The sequence below is a fragment of the Oncorhynchus tshawytscha genome, linkage group LG26, assembly GCF_018296145.1.
Source record: "Oncorhynchus tshawytscha isolate Ot180627B linkage group LG26, Otsh_v2.0, whole genome shotgun sequence".
Taxonomy (NCBI): domain Eukaryota; kingdom Metazoa; phylum Chordata; class Actinopteri; order Salmoniformes; family Salmonidae; genus Oncorhynchus; species Oncorhynchus tshawytscha.
This window is the reverse complement of record NC_056454.1, coordinates 10,532,145-10,555,365: the sequence shown is the minus strand read 5'-3', so window position 1 is coordinate 10,555,365 and position 23,221 is coordinate 10,532,145. Positions and strand designations below refer to the sequence as shown.

The following is a 23,221-nucleotide window of genomic DNA, read 5'->3' as shown; positions in this document are numbered from 1 at the left end:
TTGAAGTAGATCTAACAAGTGACACTATTTAACAAGTGGCAATAAGGGATAATAGCTTTCACCTAGTCAGTCTATGTCATTGAAAGAGCAGGTGTTCATAATGATGTGAACACTCAGTGTCTATATTCCGGTCTCTGTTATTGCTGGTTCTATTCCGGTCTCTGTTATTGCTTGGTTCTCTGTTATTGATATTTCTTAATTTCTTTCTTTTTACTTTTTGGATTATGTGTGTATTGTGTTTTTTGTTGTTTCTAGGCATTATTACTGCACTGTGGAAGCTGGAGAAAAAAAGCAGAATTTTAGTACATTTCGTTCTATAGGCTTTTGTCAAGAAGGGACACACATTTTCGTAGGAGGTTTAGAAGGTACATAGCAGATTAGGTTATTAACGTAGCAGGCAAGTATAATTAGGTTAAGGTTAGATAAAGGATTTGGGATTGCGAAAAATAATAATGAAACAATTAAATAATTCACGTCATATATGACAGCAGCTGTATCCCATCTAGTCATTGCCTTTGTATAGTATGTTTCCTATCAGTGGCTCCTTCTACTTTCGCCTTCTTGGAAACCACGTGGTTTGTACACAGCCATTCCATAATCTCCGGCTACTCCCTCCGACAGAAACTGCAGAGCGTTTGCAAAGCTTATTTGTGACTATACCGACTCTTGAACGTTGCCGAGCAATTGTAATAAATGGACTATGGTTAATTTTTAACATGCCATTGGAGTACAGGATGAACTACCCAGCAAATAGCTATGGAATTACTTCCAAAGCTTATGTGTTCAATAATATGTTAGGTTTCTATTTACGCTCTGAATAAGTTGCGTTTTTAATTTGAAGTTTCTGATTTCAGTCTGACGAGGGAGGTTGCCGAATACAAAGAACAGTGCTAAAACGCATATGTACTTTGATTGGTCCTCTACTACTATGGGCGTCAACCTTTGCAAAAGCTTAGCTATGACAGGCTTTATCGCATATGGGCTGTGCCATTGAACAGCTGTTCATATAAAAGTTGGTATTTTCAGAATAATTTTATTGACAATACAAATGTTAATATCATATGTTGTCTGAGCCACCAGGCTGCTGAAGTGGAGGGACCTTTCCCATTTATCTTGACTTCACCTTTTCGTACCGTTTTCAACGTTATTCAAGGTAGGTGCAGGTTACTGAATTTACCTGGTTCTTACAGCAATCATTACCTAGGTAAAACACCCCCTCCCCCGCCAAAAAAAGCATTGGCATGCAGGGAATTTTGACCAAAACAGAGTGTCAAAGGAAACTAAATCAAGGAAAGAGTGAAACTGAAAGTATACTTGCTAATAATTACACTTACATTTTCTTATATTATTGATATGGTGATATTGAAAGTGTACCTTTTTTCAATTAATTTGTCACAAAAGAGACAATAATTTGCAACTTCAATTTCTGCAATTGAAGTTGCAAATTGCTTGGATTTGTTATTATGCTTTTTTAATGTATTTTCTTTGTAAATTGTATTGGGCTTTATTTTTTTATTTTTTTAAACCTTTATTTAACTAGGCAAGTCAGTTAAGAACAAATTCTTATTTACAATGACGGCTTAGGAATACTGGGTTAACTGCCATTTTCAGGGACAGAACAATAGATTATTACATTGTCAGCTCGGGGATTCGATCTAGCAACCTTTCGGTTACTGGCCCAACGTTCTACTGGCTACTGGCTAACGTTCTATAAAAATATTTTATAGCCTAATCACTTTTGACAAATGATATCTAATTTTTTAAATACTCAGTAAATACATGTGTAATAACTGCAAGTGTGGTAGATTACCATCTTTTTATTATCTTAATTACATTTGTATTATCTTTGTTTTAGTTTTAAAATGCTGTTTTCAGAATGCATTTGGTTGAACCCTCAGCATAATTGTATAAAGAAGACACTTCAGCTGTTTAAAGTTGATCTTGCAATGCTTCAAAGGTTTAGAAAAAGTTTATGCTAAGCTGAAGGCTTACACACCACCACAATTGTAATCATAGCTGTTGACTGAATATATTTACATTTTAGTCATTTAACAGACACTCTTATCCAGTTAGTCCCGCTTAGCTGTCTTAAGATGAATGCACTATCACAGTCATAGTAAGTACGTTATTTCCAGTGGTGTAAAGTGCTAAAGTAAAAATATTTTAAAGTCGTTTTTTGGAGTATCTGTACTTTACGATTTATATTTTGGGCAACTTTTATTTCACTACATTCCTAAAGAAAATAATGTACTTTTTACTCCCTACATTTTTGATGACACCCAGAAGTTACATTTTGAGTGCTTAACAGGACAGGAAAATGGTCCAATTCACACACACGTCAATAGACCATTCCTGGTCATCCCTACTGCCTCTGATCTGGCGGACTTACTAAACGCAAATGCATTTTTTTATAAATTATGTCTGAGTGTTGGAGTGTGCCCCTCGCTATCCGTAAATTAAAGCAGAAAAAATGGTGCCGTCTGCTTTGCTTAATATAATGAATTTGAAATGATTTATACTTTTATTTTTGATACTTAAGTATATTTAGAACCACATCCTTTTAGACTTTTACTCCGGTAGTATTTTACTGGATGACTTCCACTTTTACTTGAGTAACTTTCTATTAAGGTAACTATACTTTTACTCAAGTATGACAATTGGGTACTTTTTCCACCACTGATTATTCTTCAATAAAGTAGTCCTAGCTTCAGAGAGAAGCTGGTTCTGCCATTGGGGTGCCAGGCCAGATAAGAGCTTGGACTGCGTAGGTGTGGGAGAACCAAGAGACCAGAACAGAATACTCAGGTTTTATGGTCACATACACTATATGGGTGCAGTGGAACGTGTTGTTTTTACAGAGTCAGCCATAGTAGCATGGCGCTCCTGGAGCAAATTAGAGCACATCGCCAGATTTTTTACATTGTTGGCTCAGGTTTTCAAACCAGCAACCTTTTGATTAGTGGCCCAATGCTATAATCGCTAGGCTACCTGCCACCCTAGCATTGGCGTTTAGGTTTTGAGCAGACCCGGAAGGTTGCTCTGAGGCTGCTCTGGAGGCAAGTACCATAGTTTTGTAGTGGATGTGGCTTCGACTGGGAAGCCAGTGGAATGCGCGGAGGAGCGGGTGAATTTGGTGACACAGGAGAATTTGGGAAGGTTGAACACCAAGAAAGCTGCAGCGTTCTGGATAAATTGCAGGGGTTTGATGGCACAAGCAGGGAGCCCAGCCAACAGTGAGTTGCAGTAGTCCAATCAGTCAGTATGTGATAATGATTGTAAATCCTTGATTTGGAACAGGTAACTCTAATAGATTTTCTCTTAATAGGAGACAGTACACTCAATGGTTCAATGCGTAATCTAATGTACTAATCAAAACAGTCCTGTTCATCAGTGCAGGAAACGCTGCAGTATCTCCTCTCAGTGTTTTTCTTGTAAAGACATATTTTTCTGTTTTGACAGGAGTTTCTGTCCATGACTGGCTGACTTTTACTAAGCCTGTTGATTCAGCTCCACTGTCCGTGACTAAAGTTTGACTAAATAATTGACTGGCAGCCTGTTCTGGCAGACTGGAATTCAAGTGAAGTGCATAGAAATGTTCTGTGCATGTGAATTACAGCAGCATGACATGGAGGGAGTTCACCATGAAATTTAATCCACGAGGTAAAGTAGGTTGTAATATCTCAGACATTCAACAGATTTTCAAAAGACATTCGTGGTTAGCCTATTTAAACATTGACATCAGTGTCCATTCCTCTCTGATTACTACAAAGGATCTTTCAGGAGGTAATTTTTTAGTTCGGGACTGCGGTGAAACTGCCCTTGAGTGTCTAAGTGATGTGGTTAAAAAATGTTTACCTTTTAACTGCAATAACTGTTTTGATCATTCTTACAGAAACCTCAAATAAAATGTGAAATTAGTCAAAAAAAGTCTGGCCTACTTTTACAACCTTTGATTTGCATAAAAATAAGTGTTGTTTGGTATAAATAATCAAATCATATAAAATTGCATTTAAATCTCTTGTCCACTATAACGTTTTCATGGATTGTCATAGAAACATAAAACTAAATCCAAATTATTCAAACAAAACCCTCAATGGAACTGACGCAAGCCATCACCGCCATACAAGTTTCGTCTGTACAAATGTGACCAAATGTGGCCTTGATTCGGTCTTATGTATTAAAATTTGATATTATGTTTTTTTACATTGGATAAAAGCAGAGACACAGAGCTACAAAATGGTATAGCATTCACTGAATTTGAGGAACAATGGGAAAGTAATTCTGCTTTGAAAGTTGATAAACTTGTAACCTCACTTTTGAGAAAATGGCCTTTGAATGTTTTAGTACCTGCTGGAGAGCTCTTCTTTATCTTCACTTTGTCTTCACTCATTCAGCATTGTTCACACACTCTAACCTTTTTGGGATAGGGGGCAGCATTTTCACTTTTGGATGAATAGCGTGCCCAGAGTGAACTGCCTCCTACTCTGTCCCAGATGCTAATATATGCATATTAGTAGTAGTATTGGATAGAAAACACTCTGAAGTTTCTAAAACTGTTTGAATGATGTCTGTAAGTATAACAGAACTCACATGGCAGGTGAAATCCTGAGAAAAATCCAACCAGGAAGTGGAACATCTGAGGTTTGTAGTTTTTCAAAGCTTGGCCTACCGAATACACATTGAGATATGGATGAGGTTGCACTTCATACGGCTTCCACTAGATGTCAACCGTCTTTGGAAACTGGTTTGAGGATTCTACTATAAAGGAGGGGCTCATGAGACCTCTGAGTCAGTGGTCTGGCAGAGAGCCTTGGTCTCATGACGCGCGCTCCCGACAGAGTTACCTCTCGTACCAGTGCTTTTATGAAGACAAATGAATTCTCCGGTTAAAACATCAATAATGTTCTATGTTAAAAACATCCTAACGATTGATTCCATACATCGTTTGACATGTTTCTAAATGACTAGAACGGAACATTTCGAGTTTTTGTCTGGATGAAGTGCCTGCACGTCATGAAGATGGATTACTGGGCTGAACACGCTAACAACAAGTGGCTATTTGGACATGAATGATGGAACGTTGTCATTTATTGTCGAACTGGGATTCCTGGGAGTGCCTTCTGATGAAGATCATCAAAGGTAAGTGAATATTTATGGTGTTGTTTCTAACTTTGTTGATTCCAAAATGGCGGATATTCCTCTGGCTGTTTTGGGTTCTGAGCGCCGTTCTCAGATTATGCTTTTTCTGTAAAGTTTTTTTGAAATCTGACACAGCGGTTGCATTAAGGAGAAGTGTAACTTTAATTCTGTGAATAACACTAGTATCTTTTATCAATGTTTATTATGAGTATTTCTGCAAAATCACTGGATGTTTTGGAATCAAAACATTACTGCACGTAAGGCGCCAATGTAAACTGAGATTTTTGGATATAAATATACACATTATCGAATAAAACATACATGTATTGTGTAACATGATGTCCTATGAGTGTCATCTGATGAAGATCATCAAAGGTTACTGATTAATTTGATCTATATTTCTGCTTTTTGTGACTCCTATCTTTGGCTGGGAAAATGGCTGTGTGTTTTTTCGACTTGGCTCTGAACTAACATAATCATATGTTGTGCTTTAGCTGTAAAGCATTTTTGAAATCGGACATGATGGGTAGATTAACAAGATGTTTATCTTTCATTTGCTGTATTGTACTTGTTAATGTGTTAAAGTTACATATTTCTAAAAAATATATTTTTGAATTTCGCGCACTGCCTTTTCAGCGGCGCTAGAAAGGTTAAGCTTTAGTTCCACCAATCTCTTTAAGGGTTGATCCGAGCATTCTGTCCTAACAACAGCAGTCAAGCACCCAAGCTAACTGGCTAACAGTTGTCACAGTGACATTCTATTAAAATGGACACTTGCATACTGGCTAACAGTCTTTTTTTTCAATTTAAGGTTTTATTAAGTTTTCTTGTTTTTCAAACAACCAACAAAACACATTCCACATTCACAGATGTGACAGGCTTTAAAAAAAGAAAAAGTAAAAAAATAATAATACATTTGAAAAAATAAAAATACAATTAAAATGAATGATAAAGTCAAATAAAAGCATTTATTTTTCTTAATCTATTTGTTTTCCTTGGTGCATATATATATATATCTACATACATACATACGTACATACATACACACATATATATATACACACACATACGCACACAAAAACTAAATTAAAATAAAAACACAAAAAAAAACATATAACACTTGCAGCAGCACTATCAAGGTTCTTATCAGCTATTTCAAGCAATCGCTGAGACAACGGGCCAATAATTCGTTTTTAGGTATTACAGTACCGTACACAACATGTATCTGCGCATTTCCCTAGTCACCCCGTTCACTCTGTCCAGTTTGAAATATAGTTGAATAGTGGAGACCAGAGTCTATCAAACTTGGGCTGTCTCTTGTGGAGGTCGTAAGTGAGCTTTTCAAGAGGAAGAAAGTCAACAATCTGGTCAATCCACATTTTAAATGTAGGAGGGGTATTAGAGGCCCACAATAGAAGAATACATTTCTTAGCAAAGTACAGTGCCTTGCGAAAGTATTCGGCCCCCTTGAACTTTGCGACCTTTTGCCACATTTCAGGCTTCAAACATAAAGATATAAAACTGTATTTTTTTGTGAAGAATCAACAACAAGTGGGACGCAATCATGAAGTGGAACGACATTTATTGGATATTTCAAACTTTTTTAACAAATCAAAAACTGAAATATTGGGCGTGCAAAATTATTCAGCCCCCTTAAGTTAATACTTTGTAGAGCCACCTTTTGCTGCGATTACAGCTGTAAGTCGCTTGGGGTATGTCTCTATCAATTTTGCACATCGAGAGACTGACATTTTTTCCCATTCCTCCTTGCAAAACAGCTCGAGCTCAGTGAGGTTGGATGGAGAGCATTTGTGAACAGCAGTTTTCAGTTCTTTCCACAGATTCTCAATTGGATTCAGGTCTGGACTTTGACTTGGCCATTCTAACACCTGGATATGTTTATTTTTGAACCATTCCATTGTAGATTTTGCTTTATGTTTTGGATCATTGTCTTGTTGGAAGACAAATCTCCGTCCCAGTCTCAGGTCTTTTGCAGACTCCATCAGGTTTTCTTCCAGAATGGTCCTGTATTTGGCTCCATCCATCTTCCCATCAATTTTAACCATCTTCCCTGTCCCTGCTGAAGAAAAGCAGGCCCAAATCATGATGCTGCCACCACCATGTTTGACAGTGGGGATAGTGTGTTCAGGGTGATGAGCTGTGTTGCTTTTACGCCAAACATAACGTTTTGCATTGTTGCCAAAAAGTTAAATTTTGGTTTCATCTGACCAGAGCACCTTCTTCCACATGTTTGGTGTGTCTCCCAGGTGGCTTGTGGCAAACTTTAAACAACACTTTTTATGGATATCTTTAAGAAATGGCTTTCTTCTTGCCACTCTTCCATAAAGGCCAGATTTGTGCAATATACGACTGATTGTTGTCCTATGGACAGAGTCTCCCACCTCAGCTGTAGATCTCTGCAGTTCATCCAGAGTGATCATGGGCCTCTTGGCTGCATCTCTGATCAGTCTTCTCCTTGTATGAGCTGAAAGTTTAGAGGGACGGCCAGGTCTTGGTAGATTTGCAGTGGTCTGATACTCCTTCCATTTCAATATTATTGCTTGCACAGTGCTCCTTGGGATGTTTAAAGCTTGGGAAATCTTTTTGTATCCAAATCCGGCTTAAAACTTCTTCACAACAGTATCTCAGACATGCCTGGTGTGTTCCTTGTTCTTCATGATGCTCTCTGCGCTTTTAACGGATCTCTGAGACTATCACAGTGCAGGTGCATTTATACGGAGACTTGATTACACACAGGTGGATTGTATTTATCATCATTAGTCATTTAGGTCAACATTGGATCATTCAGAGATCCTCACTGAACTTCTGGAGAGAGTTTGCTGCACAGAAAGTAAAGGGGCTGAATAATTTTGCACGCCCAATTTTCAGTTTTTGATTTGTTAAAAAAGTTTCAAATATCCAATAAATGTCGTTCCACTTCATGATTGTGTCCCACTTGTTGATTCTTCACAAAAAAATACAGTTTTATATCTTTATGTTTGAAGCCTGAAATGTGGCAAAAGATCGCAAAGTTCAAGGGGGCCGAATACTTTCGCAAGGCACTGTATGTAATAGTCATAAGCAAATTTTCTCTGTCAGGATCAAGAACAAAGTCCTGCTGGGCATTAAGAAGATAGATACATGGGGTCATATCAAACTGTACCTCTAGTATTTTCTGTGCAGCAGTATGTACAGATTGCCAGAATCTGGCAATCTCTCTACAGCTCCAAAATACATGCATATAGATTCCACTTTCAGAGGTACATCTTTTACAGTTAGGAGACATATCTGTTTTCATTCTATGGAGTCTCAAAGGAGTATAATAAAATTTGTACAAAAATTTGTAATTAGATTCTTTCATTTTTACACTGGTAGAGGAGCAGTATACCCTGTCGCAAACCTCCGCCCATAACTCATCACTGATAGTCAGACCAAGGTCCTTTTCCCAGATTATTTTCAAAGGAGTAAAGGAGGAGCTTCCTTTCTCAGAAAGGAGTCTATAGATATAAGATATTTTGCCTTTAATGGATTGTGCTGTGACAAGAAGGGTTTCAACTTCATTCAACTGAGTTCTAAACCTCCTCTTGGAGGTAAATGAGGAAATTACATGTCTAATTTGAAGATATTTTAAAAAAAATGGGAACTTGGTACATCGAATTCACTGCAGAGCTCTTGAAAGGATTTCAGTGTAGTGGTTTTCTGATGAAATAGGTCTGAAAAAGTCCTGATTCCTAGAGTATGCCAAAGATTAAAGTTGGCATCCCTCAGGGCTTTTGGCAAGTCTGGGTTGCCTACTATAGGCGAGTGAGAACATATTTGGGAGGAAATGCCCAGGTATTTCTTACAGTCCCTCCACGCTAGTAGGGTGCTGTAAATCACAAAGGTTTTTGCTATGTTTCCCACTTCACTAAAGTTATTAATGAATATAATTGAGCTTAAGGGCAATGAACCACAGGATTGGGCTTCTATCTGAATCCACGTTGACTCTTGTCTGTTTGTGATCCATGTTAGCATGTTGCAGATTTGGGCAGACCAGTAGTACAATTGAAGGGAGGGAAGGGCAAGACCACCCTTAGATTCAGGTTTCGATAGAGTGGAAAACTTGATCCTAGGTTTTTTATTGCCCCATATAAATTTGGTGATGCTTTGGTTAGTTGTTTTGAAGAAGGAAACTGGGAGATGGCATGGGAGCATCTGAAATAAGTAGTTCAGTCTAGGGAGGACGTTCATACGGATTACATTAATTCTTCCTACTAAGCTAATTGGGAGGGAGATCCAGGTTTGGAGATCGTTCTTGATTCGATCCAGGAGTGGAAGATAATTTTCCTTAAAAAGGCTATTCAGATCTGGTGTTATGAAGATCCCGAGGTATTGAAACCCCTGTGTTTTCCATTGGAAAGGACAAAGTGTCTTCATAGAGCTGGTGAGTGTAATATTGAGAGGGCAGACAGTGGATTTGTTAAAATTGATCTTATAACCTGAAAACTTGCCATACTGAGCAATTGTGTCTAAAATGAGAGGGAGGGATTTCTCAGGGTTGGATATGTAGAGCAAGACATTATCCACGTAAAGCGAAATCTTGTGCTGCAGGCCGCCTGCAGAAACACCCATAATACTTGAATCGCTCCTTATCAGCTCTGCCAGAGGCTCCGCCCCCAACAAGTAGAGCAGCGGGGACAGCGAGCACCCTTGTCTTGTGCCCCGTTCCAGAGGGAATCTGTCAGAGTTCAGTACATTAGTAGTCACCATGGCATTTGGATGAGAGTATAGTGATTTGATCCATTTAATAAAATTTGGGCCCATATTGAACTTTTCTAAGACTGAAAACAGAAAGCTCCACTCCATCCTGTCAAACGCCTTCTCAGCATCCAGTGAAGCCAGCAGGACAGGGGTCTTCTGTGCGTTTACTTGATAATATCAAAAAGACGGCGAATGTTATCAGAAGAGTATCTGTCTCTAATAAATCCAGTTTGGTCCGCTTTTATTATTTTGGGAAGAAGAGTGTTTAGTCTTTTGGCGAGCAATTTGGTCATTATTTTATAGTCGAAATCCAACAAGCTTATGGGCCGGAAGGACGAGCAGGATAGGGGTCCTTGTCCTTTTTAGCAACACTGTAATGCGAGCTGTGTGCATTGAGTCTGGGAGAACTCCGTTTTTGCAAAAATCCTCCAGCATTGGCATGAAGATAGGGCTGAGCTGGGGCCAAAAAGCTTTGTAGAACTCTGGGGAATCCATCTGGGCCTGGGGACTTATTAGGTGGCATGGAGGTAATTGCCTCCAGGATCTCCTCAGGAGTGAAGGGGGAGTTGAGATCTTCTTGGTCGGTCTCTGATAGTTTAGGTAGCGAGATTCCCTCTAGGAAAGAGTGGAGTTCTGCCTCTGTGTGTTTCCTCTCAGAGGTATATAGTTTGCAGTAAAAATCATGAAAAGTTAAATTGATATTTTTTGGGTCATATGTGACCTCGTCCTCTGCTGTTCGGATAGCCATGATTGTACGCTCTGACTGCTCCTTTTTAAATTGGTAAGCAAGCAATCTACTGGGCCTATTGCTATACTCATGGTATTTCTGTTTAGTAAAGAACTTCTTTTTTTATCTCCCGAGTGTAGTCCAAATTCAGTTTGGCTTTGGCTGCTTTAAGTTGACTCCAGGAGGTGCTGTCTAGGGATTGTTTATGTATTTTTTCACAGCATTCCAGCTCCCTCTCAAGATCCAACCTGTGTGCTTCCATTGCTTTTTTCTTAGAGGAAGCATATGCAATTAGATGACCTCTTAGTGTGGCTTTAGCAGCGTCCCACATTGTGGCCGGAGAAACAGGAGAATCTTTATTGTCTTGTGTGTAGTTGTCTATCCATGTAGTTACCAATGTATGGAACGCTTCGTTTGATAGATGGAGGTGTTGAATTTCCAGCTCTTTGACCTCGGGATGTTTTTGCAGAGGTCAAAGCGGAGGTGGACAAAGGCGTGATCTGAAAGTGCTATGGGTCCGATTGTACAAGTGGCTGAATTTATGAAACTCTTTGGGATAAAAATGTAATCTATACGGGAGTAGGTGTTATGGACATTAGAGTAGTATGTATAGTCCATAGATGAGCTATTAGTCTCTCTCCAGATATCTATCAGTCCCATCTCTTTAGTAAGAGAGTTCAACATCTTTGCAGATATAGGATTTGTGGTGGGGACTTGAGATGATTTGTCTAGGGTTGGGTTAAGGGTACAATTAAAATCTCCGGCCACCACGCCAAAGGAGACACAATGCTCATTGAACAGGGTTATCATTTTTGACATGAAGGCAGGAGTATCTGTGTTAGGGGCGTATATGTTTAATATAGTAATTGGTTGACCATATAGTGACCCAGTTATCAAAATAAATCTCCCCTCCAGATCAGATATGTTTTTGTCAATTATGAATGGAACATTTTTATGGATAAGTATGGCTGTGCCTCTACTGTTTGATTTGAAAGATGAGAAATACACCTGTCCCACCCAAGCTCTGCGGAGTTTGGCATGTTCAGCATCACAGAGGTGTGTCTCTTGTAATAGCGCGATGTCTGCTTTTTCCTTTTTTAGAGCACATAGTATCTTTTTTCGTTTTATTGCATGACCTAGACCATGGCAGTTCCATGTCAATAGATTTTAAGGTACTAGTCATCGTCATCGAGCAGTAATCGAACTTTAGTGCAAGTCATCTCTGGGTAAAAGTGGATAGTAGTTACAGCTGCGTTCACATAAAAGGAAAATAAATGGTGTACATAAAATAATAATCTCTGAACACCCCAGCCGAGTTCCCAAACAACTCGACACATCCCGTTGGATCTATTACCCCCCCCGCTCAGTCTCAATTCTGTGTTCCGAATAAAACAAAAACCGGGAACAGTTAGCAACGCACAACGTCTCCCTCTCCCCACCAAAGAAATGCCTCATCCTCTCCACCCCGCATTGAGTAAATAACACAGTTGCCCTCGTCCAGACCACAGTAAAAGAGGGGAGAAAAATAAAATCAATAGCCCAGCCTACATATACCTCCCCCAAGGGACCTAGGGAACCCCAAGTAATAATAGCAACAAAAAAACAAAAAAAAACAGGGAAATAAAAGTAGGCTGAAACATTAGTAGGCCTAGGTTAGGCTATACAGCCCATCCCTCTCAGTTAAAGGAAAATAAATATAAATTGGATGGCTATAATGACATTTAGGGGGTGGGTCTCTGGATATCGGCTATATGTCGTCTTACCTCCTTTAGTAATGGCATTAATCGCATTTAGTCATTGGTCTGTTTCTCATTGGCCAGGATTGTCTTTCAAAAAACGTTTTGCCTCTTCAGGAGTTTTGAAGTGTCGCAAGGCTCCTTGGTGAAGAATCCTGAGCTCGTTTGGGTATTTGAATCCCCTGAAGATGCCTCGGTCAATGGAGTATTTCTTCACTTCGTCAAATTCTCGCCGCTTTCGGCGTATTCCAGCTGACAGGTCCTGGTGTAAAGCGAGTTTGGCGTTTCCCACTGTGATGGTGTTGTTTTTCGCCGCCTGTAGGACTCGTTCCTTGTCGGTGAATCTCAGGAAATGTATGGTGATTGGGCGTGGTGGTTGTCTGGCTGCTGGTGGGGGCCTCAGTGCTCGGTGAGCTCTCTCGAGTTCTATGGGCCTGTCGACGGACAGGTGGAGACACTTGGGAAGTTTGTCTTGCAGGTAGCGGATCAGTGGCATGTTTCCCTCTTCTTTTTCGCCCAGATTGAATAGAACACAATTATTCCTTCGCCCCCTGTTTTCCAGGTCCTCTGTTTTCTCTTCCAGATGCTCGATTTTCTTTTTAGCATATGCTATTGTTTCCATGGCATCTGTCAATAAGTTTTCCATGGATAGGATTCGCCCCTCTGCCTCGTCCAGGCGCCCCGCGTTTATGGTCATCTTGTTGTTGATGTCAGGCAAAGCGTTTTCCAGGATTGTCACCTTGCCCCCTATCGGGGGAGCGGGTTCTCTTGCTCCTGGCTAATGGCGCTAGTTTTTTCTGAAGCTAGCTTCTTCTTGGAGGCTTTTTCCGTCGCTAATACTCGAGTCCGGGTAAAAATGTCACCTGTAGTGTCGCCTTTTGTAGCCGCCATGACTTTTTCTTACTAAAGCTAAATGAGTTTGAACTTGGAGTGGAGGTAAGATTAGGAATTGGAAACTACTTGTGCGGAGCTCTTAGTTCATGCAGCCATCTCGTCCAAGGGTCAACGTGATCCCCCCGCTAACAGTCTTTTGAGTCTTTTGTTAAGACATGTAGCTAGCTAGCTAAACAATAAACCATAATTACAACTCATGACGTTCCTACCCTGAATGAATCTGCAGGTAGCTAATCAACCAGGTTCAATGTTAGCTAGCTAACATTAAGCAAAACAAATGGCTCTGAGATACGACTAATAAGATCATACACGTAATGTTAGTTAGCAAGCCAGCTAGCTATTGTTAGCTAGCTAGCTAGCTAACAGTACACTTAAACTTCAAATGAAAACAACTTTGTCAAAATTAGACACATGTAATAACTGAAAATGTAGCTAGCTACACTATCTTACCCTATACATCATGGTTGGATGCTTCTCCCTGTCACGGATGCCATGGTTGCCCTTAGTTTGAAGATGTAATCCAGAGACAGGTGTTTTCTCCATTCTCTAATTCCACTGATTTCAAAACTCGGTCGTCCAGAAAGTTGAGAGCAACACTTATGCAGTTCTACTAAGCAATATTTTTTTAAAGCCACGTTAGACAGGATTGCCTATACATACTAACCAGCTCAAATAGGCAGAAGCGTGCTATATGGCAGACCAATCCGAACTCATCTCTCAACATGTCCAGCCCACTCATTATCTCAGCTCATCATGGCTAGCGTGAAGGTTGCTGACTTTTCAGATCACCAAATCCTCTGTTGTCTTCTTCAAGTAGTTGCAGAGAGAGCATCAACCGCCTACACCTCTGCCCTGCTCAACACAATTGCAGTTATTCACATAATGTCTTTCATTACATTTATTTTAGTCATTTAGCAGACACTCTTATCCAGGAGTGGGAGGCCCTGGTGCACAACTGAGCAAGAGGACAAGAACGTTAGAGTGTCTAGTTTGAGAAACAGACACCTCACAAGTCCTCAACTGGAAGCTTCATTAAATAGTACCCGTAAAACACCAGTCTCAACGTCAACAGTGAAGAGGCAACTCCGAGATGCTGGCCTTCTAGGCAGAGTTGCAAAGAAAAAGACATATCTCATACTGGCCAATAAAAAGTAAATATTAAGATGGGCAAAAGAACACAGACACTGGTTAGAACCAGTTTGCGCTGTGCTGTGAAGGGAGTAGTACTCTGCATTTTACGAGATTTTCAGTTTCTTGGCAATTTCTCACATGGAATATCCATTTCTCAGAACAAGAATAGACTGACGAGTTTCAGAAGAAAGATTTGTTTCTGGCCATTTTGAGCCTGTAATCGAACCTACAAATGCTGATGCTCCAGATACTCAACTAGTCTAAAGAAGGACAGTTTATTGCTTCTTTAATCAGCACAATTTCAGCTGTGCTAACAGTTGCAAAAGGGTTTTCTAATGATCAATTAGCCTTTAAAATTATAAACTTGAATTAGCTAACACAACATGCCATTGGAACACAGGATTGATAGTTGCTGATAATATGCCAATTGTAGCCGTTTCCAGCCACAATAGTAATTTAATGGACAAAAAATGTGCTTTTCTTTCAAAAACAAGGACATTTCTAAGTGACCCCAAACTTTTGAACGGTAGTGTGTGTATATGTATGTATGTATGTATGTATGTACGTACGTATGTACACACACAGTTGAAGTCGGAAGGTTACATACACTTAGGTTGGAGTCATTAAAACTCGTTTTTCAACCACTCCACAAATGTCTTGTTAACAAACTATAGATTTGGCAAGTCGTTTAGGACATCTACTTTGTGCATGACACAAGTCATTTTCCAGCAATTGTTTACAGACATATTATTTCACTTATAATTCACTGTATCACAATTCCAGTGTGTCAGAAGTTTACATACACTAAATTGACTGTGCCTTTAAACGGCTTGGAAAATTCCAGAAAATGATGTCATGGCTTTAGAGGTTTCTGACATCAACTGAGCCAATTTGAGGTGTACCTGTGGATGTATTTCAAGATCTACCTTCAAACTCAGTGCCTCTTTGCATGACATCATGGGAAAATCAAAAGAATCAGCCAAGACCTCAGAAATAAACAAGTCTGGTTCATCCTTGGGAGCAATTTCCAAACAACTAAAGGTACCACGTTCATCTGTACAAACAATAGTATGCAAGTATAAACACCATGGGACCACACAGCCGTCATACCACTCAGGAGGGAGACGCGTTCTGTCTCCTAGAGATGAACGTATTTTGGTGTGAAAAGTGCAAATCAATCCCAGAACAACAGCAAAGGACATTGTGAAGATGCTGGAGGAAACAGGTACGAAAGTATCTATATCCACAGTAAAACGAGTCCTATATCGACATAACCTGAAAGGCCGCTCAGCAAGGAAGAAGCCATTGCTCCAAAACCGCCATAAAAAAACCAGACTACGGTTTGCAACTGCACATGGGGACAAAGATCATACTTTTTGGAGAAATGTCCTCTGGTCTGATGAAACAAAAATAGAACTGTTTGGCCATAATGACCATTGTTATGTATGGAGGAAAAAGGGGGCGGCTTGCAAGCCGAAGTTGTGGAAAAATGGCTTAAGGACAACAAACAAGGTATTGGAGTGGCCATCACAAAGCCCTGACCTCAATCCAATAGAAAGTTTGTGGGCAGAACTGAAAAAGCGCATGCGAGCAAGGAGGCCTACCAACCTGACTCAGTTACACCAGCTCTGTCAGGAGGAATGGGCCAAAATTCACCCAACTTATTGTGGGAAGCTTGTGGAAGGCTACCCAAAAAGTTTGATCCAAGTTAAACAATTTAAAGGCAATGCTACCAAATACTAATTGAGTGTATATAATTTCTGACCCACATTTCTGAAAGAAATAAAAGCTGAAATAAATCATTCTCTCTACTATTTTTCTGACATTTCACATTCTTAAAATAAAGTGGTGATCCTAACTGACCTAAAACAGGGATTAAATGGGATTAAATGTCAGGAATTTTGAAAAACTGGAGTTTAAATGTATTTGGCTAAGGTGTATGTAAACTTCCGACTTCAACTGTATATCTATGAACATACAGTGGGGCAAAAAAGTATAAGGTAGGCTTTCAGATGCTTTCGGAAGATGGGCAGGGACGCTGCTGTCTTTGATTCAGGGGGAAGCTGGTTCCGCTATTGGGGTGCCAGGACAGCGAAATGCTTGGCCTGGGCTGAGCGGGGTGGAGTGTAGCTTGAAGGTAGGGAGGGGCAGTTCCTCTTGAATGTTAGCTTCAACTGGAAGCCAGTGGAGTGTACGGAGGAGCGGGGTGACATGAGAGAACTTGGGAAGTTTGAGAACCAGGAGGGCTGCTGCGTTCTGGTTATGTTGCAGCGGTTTGATGGCACAAGGGGGAAGCCCAGCCAACAGTGAGTTGCAGTAGTCCTGACTGGAGAGGACAAGTGCCTGGATTAGGACCTGCGCTGCTTCCTGTGTGAGGTAGGGTCGTACTCTATGGATGTTGTAGAGCATGAACCTGCAGGAGCGGGTCAGTGCTTTGATGTTTGCAGAGAACAACAGGGTGTTGTCCAGGGTCACACTAAGGTTCTTTGCACTCTGGAAGGGTGACACTGCGGAGTTGTCAACCATGATGGAGAGGTTTTTGAGCGGGCAGGCCTTCCCCGGGAGGGAGAGCAGATTCCGTCTTGTCTAGGTTGAGCTTGAAGTGGTGGGCCGACATCCAAGATTCGATATTTGCCAGGCACGCAGAGATGTCGCCACCTGGGTGTCAGAAGTGGGGGGAAGTAGTTGAATGTCATCCACAAAGCAATGATTGGAGAGACCATTTGAGGATATGATGGAGCCGAGTGACTTGTTGTATAGAGAGAAGAGGAGAGGGCCTAGAACCGACTCATGGGGGACACCAGTAGTAAGAGTACGTGGGGCAGACACAGATCCTCTCCACGTCACCTGGTAGGAGCGGCCTGCCAGGTATGATGCAATCCAATAGTGCATAGCCTGAGATGCCCAGCCTTGAGAAGGTGGAGAGGAGTATTTGATGGTTCACGGTGTCAAAGGCAGCGGATAGAGGATGAGAATAAAGGAGAGAGGCATAGGGTAGTTCTGTGTGAGTGAGACCAGTGGACTCAATAGGCTGAGTGAATGAGTAGTGGATGTCGTCAACTTTTTTTTCAAAGTGGTTGACAAAGTTGTCCGCAGAGAGGGACGTGGAGGATTAAGGAGGGGGGAGAAAGTGTAAAATAGTTTCCTAGGGTAAGAAAGTGGCTTAAGCAGAGGATACAGAGAAAGAGAAGGTATAGAGGAGGGAGTGAAATGATGAAAGGTCCTCCAGAAGTTTTGTTTTCCTCCCTTTTCGCTCAGCTGTCTGGAGCCCTGTTTTGTAAGCTCACAATGAGTCACTCAGCCACAGAGCAGGAGGGGAGGGCTGAGCCTGCCAGGAGGAAAGGGGACAGTGCGAGTCATAGGAAGCAAACAGGGAGGAGAGTAGGGTCGAAGAGACAGAATCTGGAGACCAAAGGGAGAAGGATTTAGCAGAAGGAAGAGATGATAGGATAGAAGAGGAGAGTAGTGGGAGAGAGATAGCGAAGATTGCTATGGCGTATGACCTTCTGAGTAGGGGCTGAGTGATTAGGGTTGGAGGAAAGGGAGACAGAAAATGAAACAAGGTAATAATCAGAGACCTGGAGGGGGGTTGCGGTAAGATCAGTAGGTGAGCAGCCTCTAGTAAAGATGAGGTCAAGCATATTGCCTGCCTTGTGAGTTGGAAGGTATTGGGAAAGGGTGAGGTCAAAAGAGGCGAGGAGGGGAAAGAGATAGTTGGAAGAAATGAATCAAAGGCAGATGTCAGGAGGTTGAAGGCGCCAAGTACGAAGAGTGGTGAGCCATCGAAATATATTTTCTTAAGGCTAGGCCTTACTTTCCGTGAAACTGGATTCAAATAAATAATCACAAAATTCAAATAAATAATCACAAAGTATGGATATTAAGGGCTCGTAAGTAAGCATTTCACTGTAAGGTCTACACCCGTATTCGGCGCATATGACAAATACAATTTGATTTGATTGCCTAAGAGAGGTGAAACAAGGGCTGTGGCGGTCATGAAATTTCGTCAGCCAGTGATTGTCAAGCAAATAACTGTCAGTCTCATTGTAAACACATTCAGTATCTCCTGGCTTCCACAGTCATGCAAACCTTTGGAACATCTAAATTTTAAATAGTCTAATAAATCCATGTAATATAGCCTACACCTTCACAATAAACATATTATTCATTTTAGACAGGTCTAAAGAAACATGATATTAAGAAAACTTAGTTTATTTCAGAAGAACGGAATAGCATACTCTGAGTTGTTCTGATCTGGCTATGCCATATGGCTGTGGTCTACATTAGTTCATTTAGCAGACAGGATTTGCTTAGAATTCCATGGCATTATTTTATATTATTTTATTTTATAAAATAGAAAGGATATTTTCTCCAAACGATTTGAGGGAGTGCGCACTATTCTGTGTTGAGCGGTTAACAAAGAAATGGGTACACCTATATCGTTAATTTGGGCTGTATGCTTCATTTTTAATACATTGTAAGGCTGCCTGATGCGACTAATGATTATTTTAAAAAAGTAGCTTGAAAGGCATGAGCTCTGCTTTTTTTGCGCAGGCTGTACACACTTCATCAGTCTCTCATTCACAATTTGAGAAGCACTTGATATTGCTTCGAATTTCCCGGCGGAATCCCCTTTGTGTGGCCACCCTAAAAAATCACCCTAAAAAATCCATGTCTTTTGCAGCACTTCTCCCTGAGTGCTGCCTGCTCCGAAGCACTTCTCACTCACACAGCTCTCCATCACGTGATCTCTTTCTCACAGGCTACAAGGGAAGACATACACATCAGGGACGCAACTAGGCTACATGAGGTGTGCAACTATGATTCTATTTTATTTTATTTTAAATAAGGCATTGTTCCTTGCCTTAAGCTGGGCATCAAGTGATAGTATCTAATTCACAAGTGATAAACTAATATTGTCCCCCATCAGACTAGTCTTGATTTAATCTTGTCTTTACATATACTAAATAATATACAGTGGGCTCCAAAATGACTGGCACCCCTGACTGGCAATTCACTAACAATACTTTAAATATATAAACAATATAATTATAGAGATAAACTCAAAATACCAACATGTGAGAAATACTGTACTTTTAATGTTTCAATGGAACCAACCAAAATCATACAATTATTTTATACAAAATAAATTTCACCAAAATCAAGGTTTCATAATTATTGGCATTCCTATGTAGAACTTAGTGCAACCACCTCTGGCTAGGATAACAGCATGGAGTATTTTCCTGTAATGTTTGACAAGGTTAAGGAACACATTTGGAGGGATTTTGGACCAGTCCTCTATGCAGATCCTTTCAAGATCCTTCACATTCTTGGGTGTGCGCTTATCAACTGCCCTCTTCAGGCCACAGGTTTTCGATTGGATTGAGGTTCGGCGACTGAGATGGCCATGGCAGAACATTGATTTTGTTGTCACAGAACCATTTCTGTGTGGATCTTGAGGTATGTTTTGGGTCATTGTCTTGTTGGAAAGTCCACCTACGGCCAAGTCCCAGCCTTCTGGCAGAGACAACCAGATTGTTAGCCATAATTGCCTGATACTTGGTGGAATTCATTATGCCGTCAATCTTAACCAGTGCCCTTGGACCTCTGGAATTAAAACAGCCCCAATACATCACTGACCCACCATCATATTTCACCGTGGGTATGAGGTGCCTCTCCTTGTATGCATCTCTGTTTCTACGCCAAACATGCCGATGCTGTATCTGACCAAAACGTTCAATTTTGGTCTTATCTGATCAGATCACCTTCATCCAGTCATAATTTAAATGACGTTTTGCAAACTCCAAGCGCTTGCATCTGTGTCTTGGGGTCAGAAAGGGCTTTCTTCTGGCAACCCTTCCAAAGAGCCTGTCGTTGTGGAGGTGGCGTCTGATGATGCTTTTTGAAACCTGGTGACCCCAAGATGCCACCAGGCCTGCAATTCTTTCACAGTGATTCTTGGGGATTTTGTTGCTTCTCTCACCATCCTCCTCCCTATCCTGGGGAGCAAAATGCATTTGCATCCTCTACCCATGAACTTTTCAACTGTTCCATATTTTTTTAGAAAAAAAAATAATAATTGCCCTGACAGTGCTCAGTGGTATATTCAATCGTTTGTAGATCATCTTGTAACCATAACCAGATTTATGAAGGTCTACGACCATCTGTCTCTTTTGAACTGCCAGTTCTTTTGTTTTCTTCATGGGATATTGCATGCGTATTTTTAATTACAATCATCATTATCTTTAAGAGTGCCATTAATTGTGAAACCTTGATTTGGAGGACATTGATTTTTTATTACATCAATAAATGATTTGAATCATTAATAAAGTACAGTATTTCTCTCATGTTGGTATTTTGAGTTTCTCTATAATTACATTGTTAATATTTTTTAAAGCATAGTTAGTGCATTGCCAGTCAGGGGTGCCAGTAATTTTGGAACCCACTGTATGTGTGAAATTAATTTTGATTTAGAATGGACCATTATCATGCACCTGTCTCGAAACGGTCATGGGGAAAAAGTATGTAATCTCTGCACTCAAATAGCGAATGGAGGACGCTTTTCCTGTGGTTAATTTTCATGCCAGCCATGTAGGCTATACTCCTGTTATAAAGATAAGCAATGAGCTTAATATTTGCATAATATTAGGAAAGTTTTTTTTTAAATGTAGTAGGAAAGCTGATGTGACTTCTTCTTTTAAATAGAGGCCATCTTTCGAAATTTCATAGCCTATAGAAATGTTGCGCAACATGAGCTCATGGGCTCTCATGAAGTGTTTGATTTGATTTTCAATTACTTTTGCATTGATGTCCAAGTGAATAGAGGGACAATAGAGTGCTGAGTACCAGGCAGTTAGCAAGTTTGGTAGGCTGCTAATAACCATCAGCAGCATCAGAGCTTGGAGAAGCCTAATTACCATGACTAAACAGTCAGGTGGAATTTGACTGCCTTCATGACTTGTGACCGCCGGTGTGGCAGTAATACGGTCATCGCAACAGCCCCCCCCATGCAGCCACTGATTACCAAAACAAGTCACAAAATGCCCTGCCCCTTGATCCTGGTTGATGTGTCAACAACTATCTGCAAATTATGAGCAATCAGCAGGGAAAACAGGCAGCACTTAAAGTAGATGGCCCTAGCTAGCAAAAAGACAGTACTAGACCACAACAGATGAAGACATTTTTTTTTACACTTATTTTTTTACCACTCCGAGAGATAACAGGAGTCCTCTAGCTATAGAATGAAGCACATTGAGATGGACACTGAGAAGCTGGTTATATACACTCAGAAAACAGATTAAACCACTCCCCCTCCAATAAAACCACTGATTACCAAAACAAGTCACAAATTGCCCTGCCCCTTGATCCTTGTTGATGTGTTAACAGGTATCTGCAAATGTTGAGCAGTCAGCAGTTCACACACCAAGTAGGCCACTGGGAAATCGGGCAGCACTTAAAATAGATAGCCCTAGTTAGCAAAAAGTCAGTACTAGACCACAACAGATGAAGACAAAAAAATGTGTTATACTTTTCACTTCTGGCGATATAAGGAGTCCTCCAGCTATAGAATGAAGCAAGTTTTGTTGTGAAACTGTTAGCAGTTGATGTTATTTTTCAGTAACACTTTTTCAATAACACAGACCTCAAAGCAAATCAGAGGGAGAAAAATATATGTATTCAAAGAGAACAAATCATAGTTGTTATGCTGGAAAGTAGATGGTACATGTTTATTTTTCCCTGTCCTCAGTGTTTTCTCCACTGAACAAAGCCTAGCCCAAGCCTAGCCTGTGGTTGACCAATTAGAATTCATTGCAATAAAATTGGGCCACTGGCCAAATACCAAGTATACCATTTCAGGCTCAATGTATAGACAATTTGGACCAATGAGAACTTGCCACATGTAGCTATGAGTCCCAGACTGTAATTCCTACACAGATCTGAAACAGATGTTGAACTGAAAAACACTCGTTCCATTGCTCTCTGGCCCTCTTGACCTCTAGTCCACTGCGTTGTGTATTTGAAAGCTGAATATTCATGATCTAGATCTTCAACATGTGAAATTAACATTTTGAAATGGAAAAAAAATACAGACAAGCATATTTGTCTTAGAATATTCTTACAAATAGTACATTATATGGAATCACTCTGTATGAAATAATAGGGGTTGACATCATTTTTGAATCTCTACACCTTCCTTTGTCCTTCATATAAACACCATATGTAAGGTTCCTTAGTCAAGTCTTGAATTTCAAGCACAGATTCAAGTATAAAGAAAGACCAGGGAGCTTTTTGAAAGCCTCATAAAGAAGGGCAGTGATTGGTAGATGGGTAACAATAAGAAATCAGACATTGAATATACTGTGTCTTTAAGCATGGTCAAGTTAATAATCCTGCTTTGTCAAAGATACAGTCATCCTTCTGATCTGAGCTGTAGGACAGGACGTTGGAGACGGCTCATGGTAGAGAAATGAACATAAAATTCTCTGGCAACAGCTCTGGTGGACATTCCTGCAGTCAGCATGCCAATTCCATGCTCCCTCAAAACTTGAGACATCTGTGGCATTGTAGAGTGGCCTTTTATTTAGAGTGGCCTTTTATTGTCCCTGGTATTGTTAGTGCATTGTGATAGTGATCATGCTGTTTAATCAGCTTCTTAATATGCCACAATTGTCAGGTGGAAGGATTATCTTGGCAAAGGAGAAATGCTTACTAACAGCAGCAAAATAAACACATTTGTGCATAGCATTTGAGAGAAATAAGCTTTTTGTGCATATGGAACATTTTTGGGATCTTTTATTTCAGCTCATGAAACATGGGATCAACACTTTACATGTTGCGTTTATATTTTTATTCA

At 40.3% G+C, this 23,221-nt stretch overlaps 1 protein-coding gene across 2 annotated transcripts in view; it reads left to right on the top strand.

Moving 5' to 3' along the window:
• Positions 1 to 935: 935 nt before the first annotated feature.
• The window catches only part of stat1b (signal transducer and activator of transcription 1b), a 44,111-nt gene continuing 21,825 nt past the window's right edge, over positions 936 to 23,221 (top strand). For both annotated transcript variants that reach the window (XM_042306330.1, XM_042306329.1), the window contains exon 1: positions 936 to 1,153. The gene's annotated coding sequence lies outside the window, so the exon portion shown is untranslated. The remainder of the gene's footprint in view (positions 1,154 to 23,221) is intronic.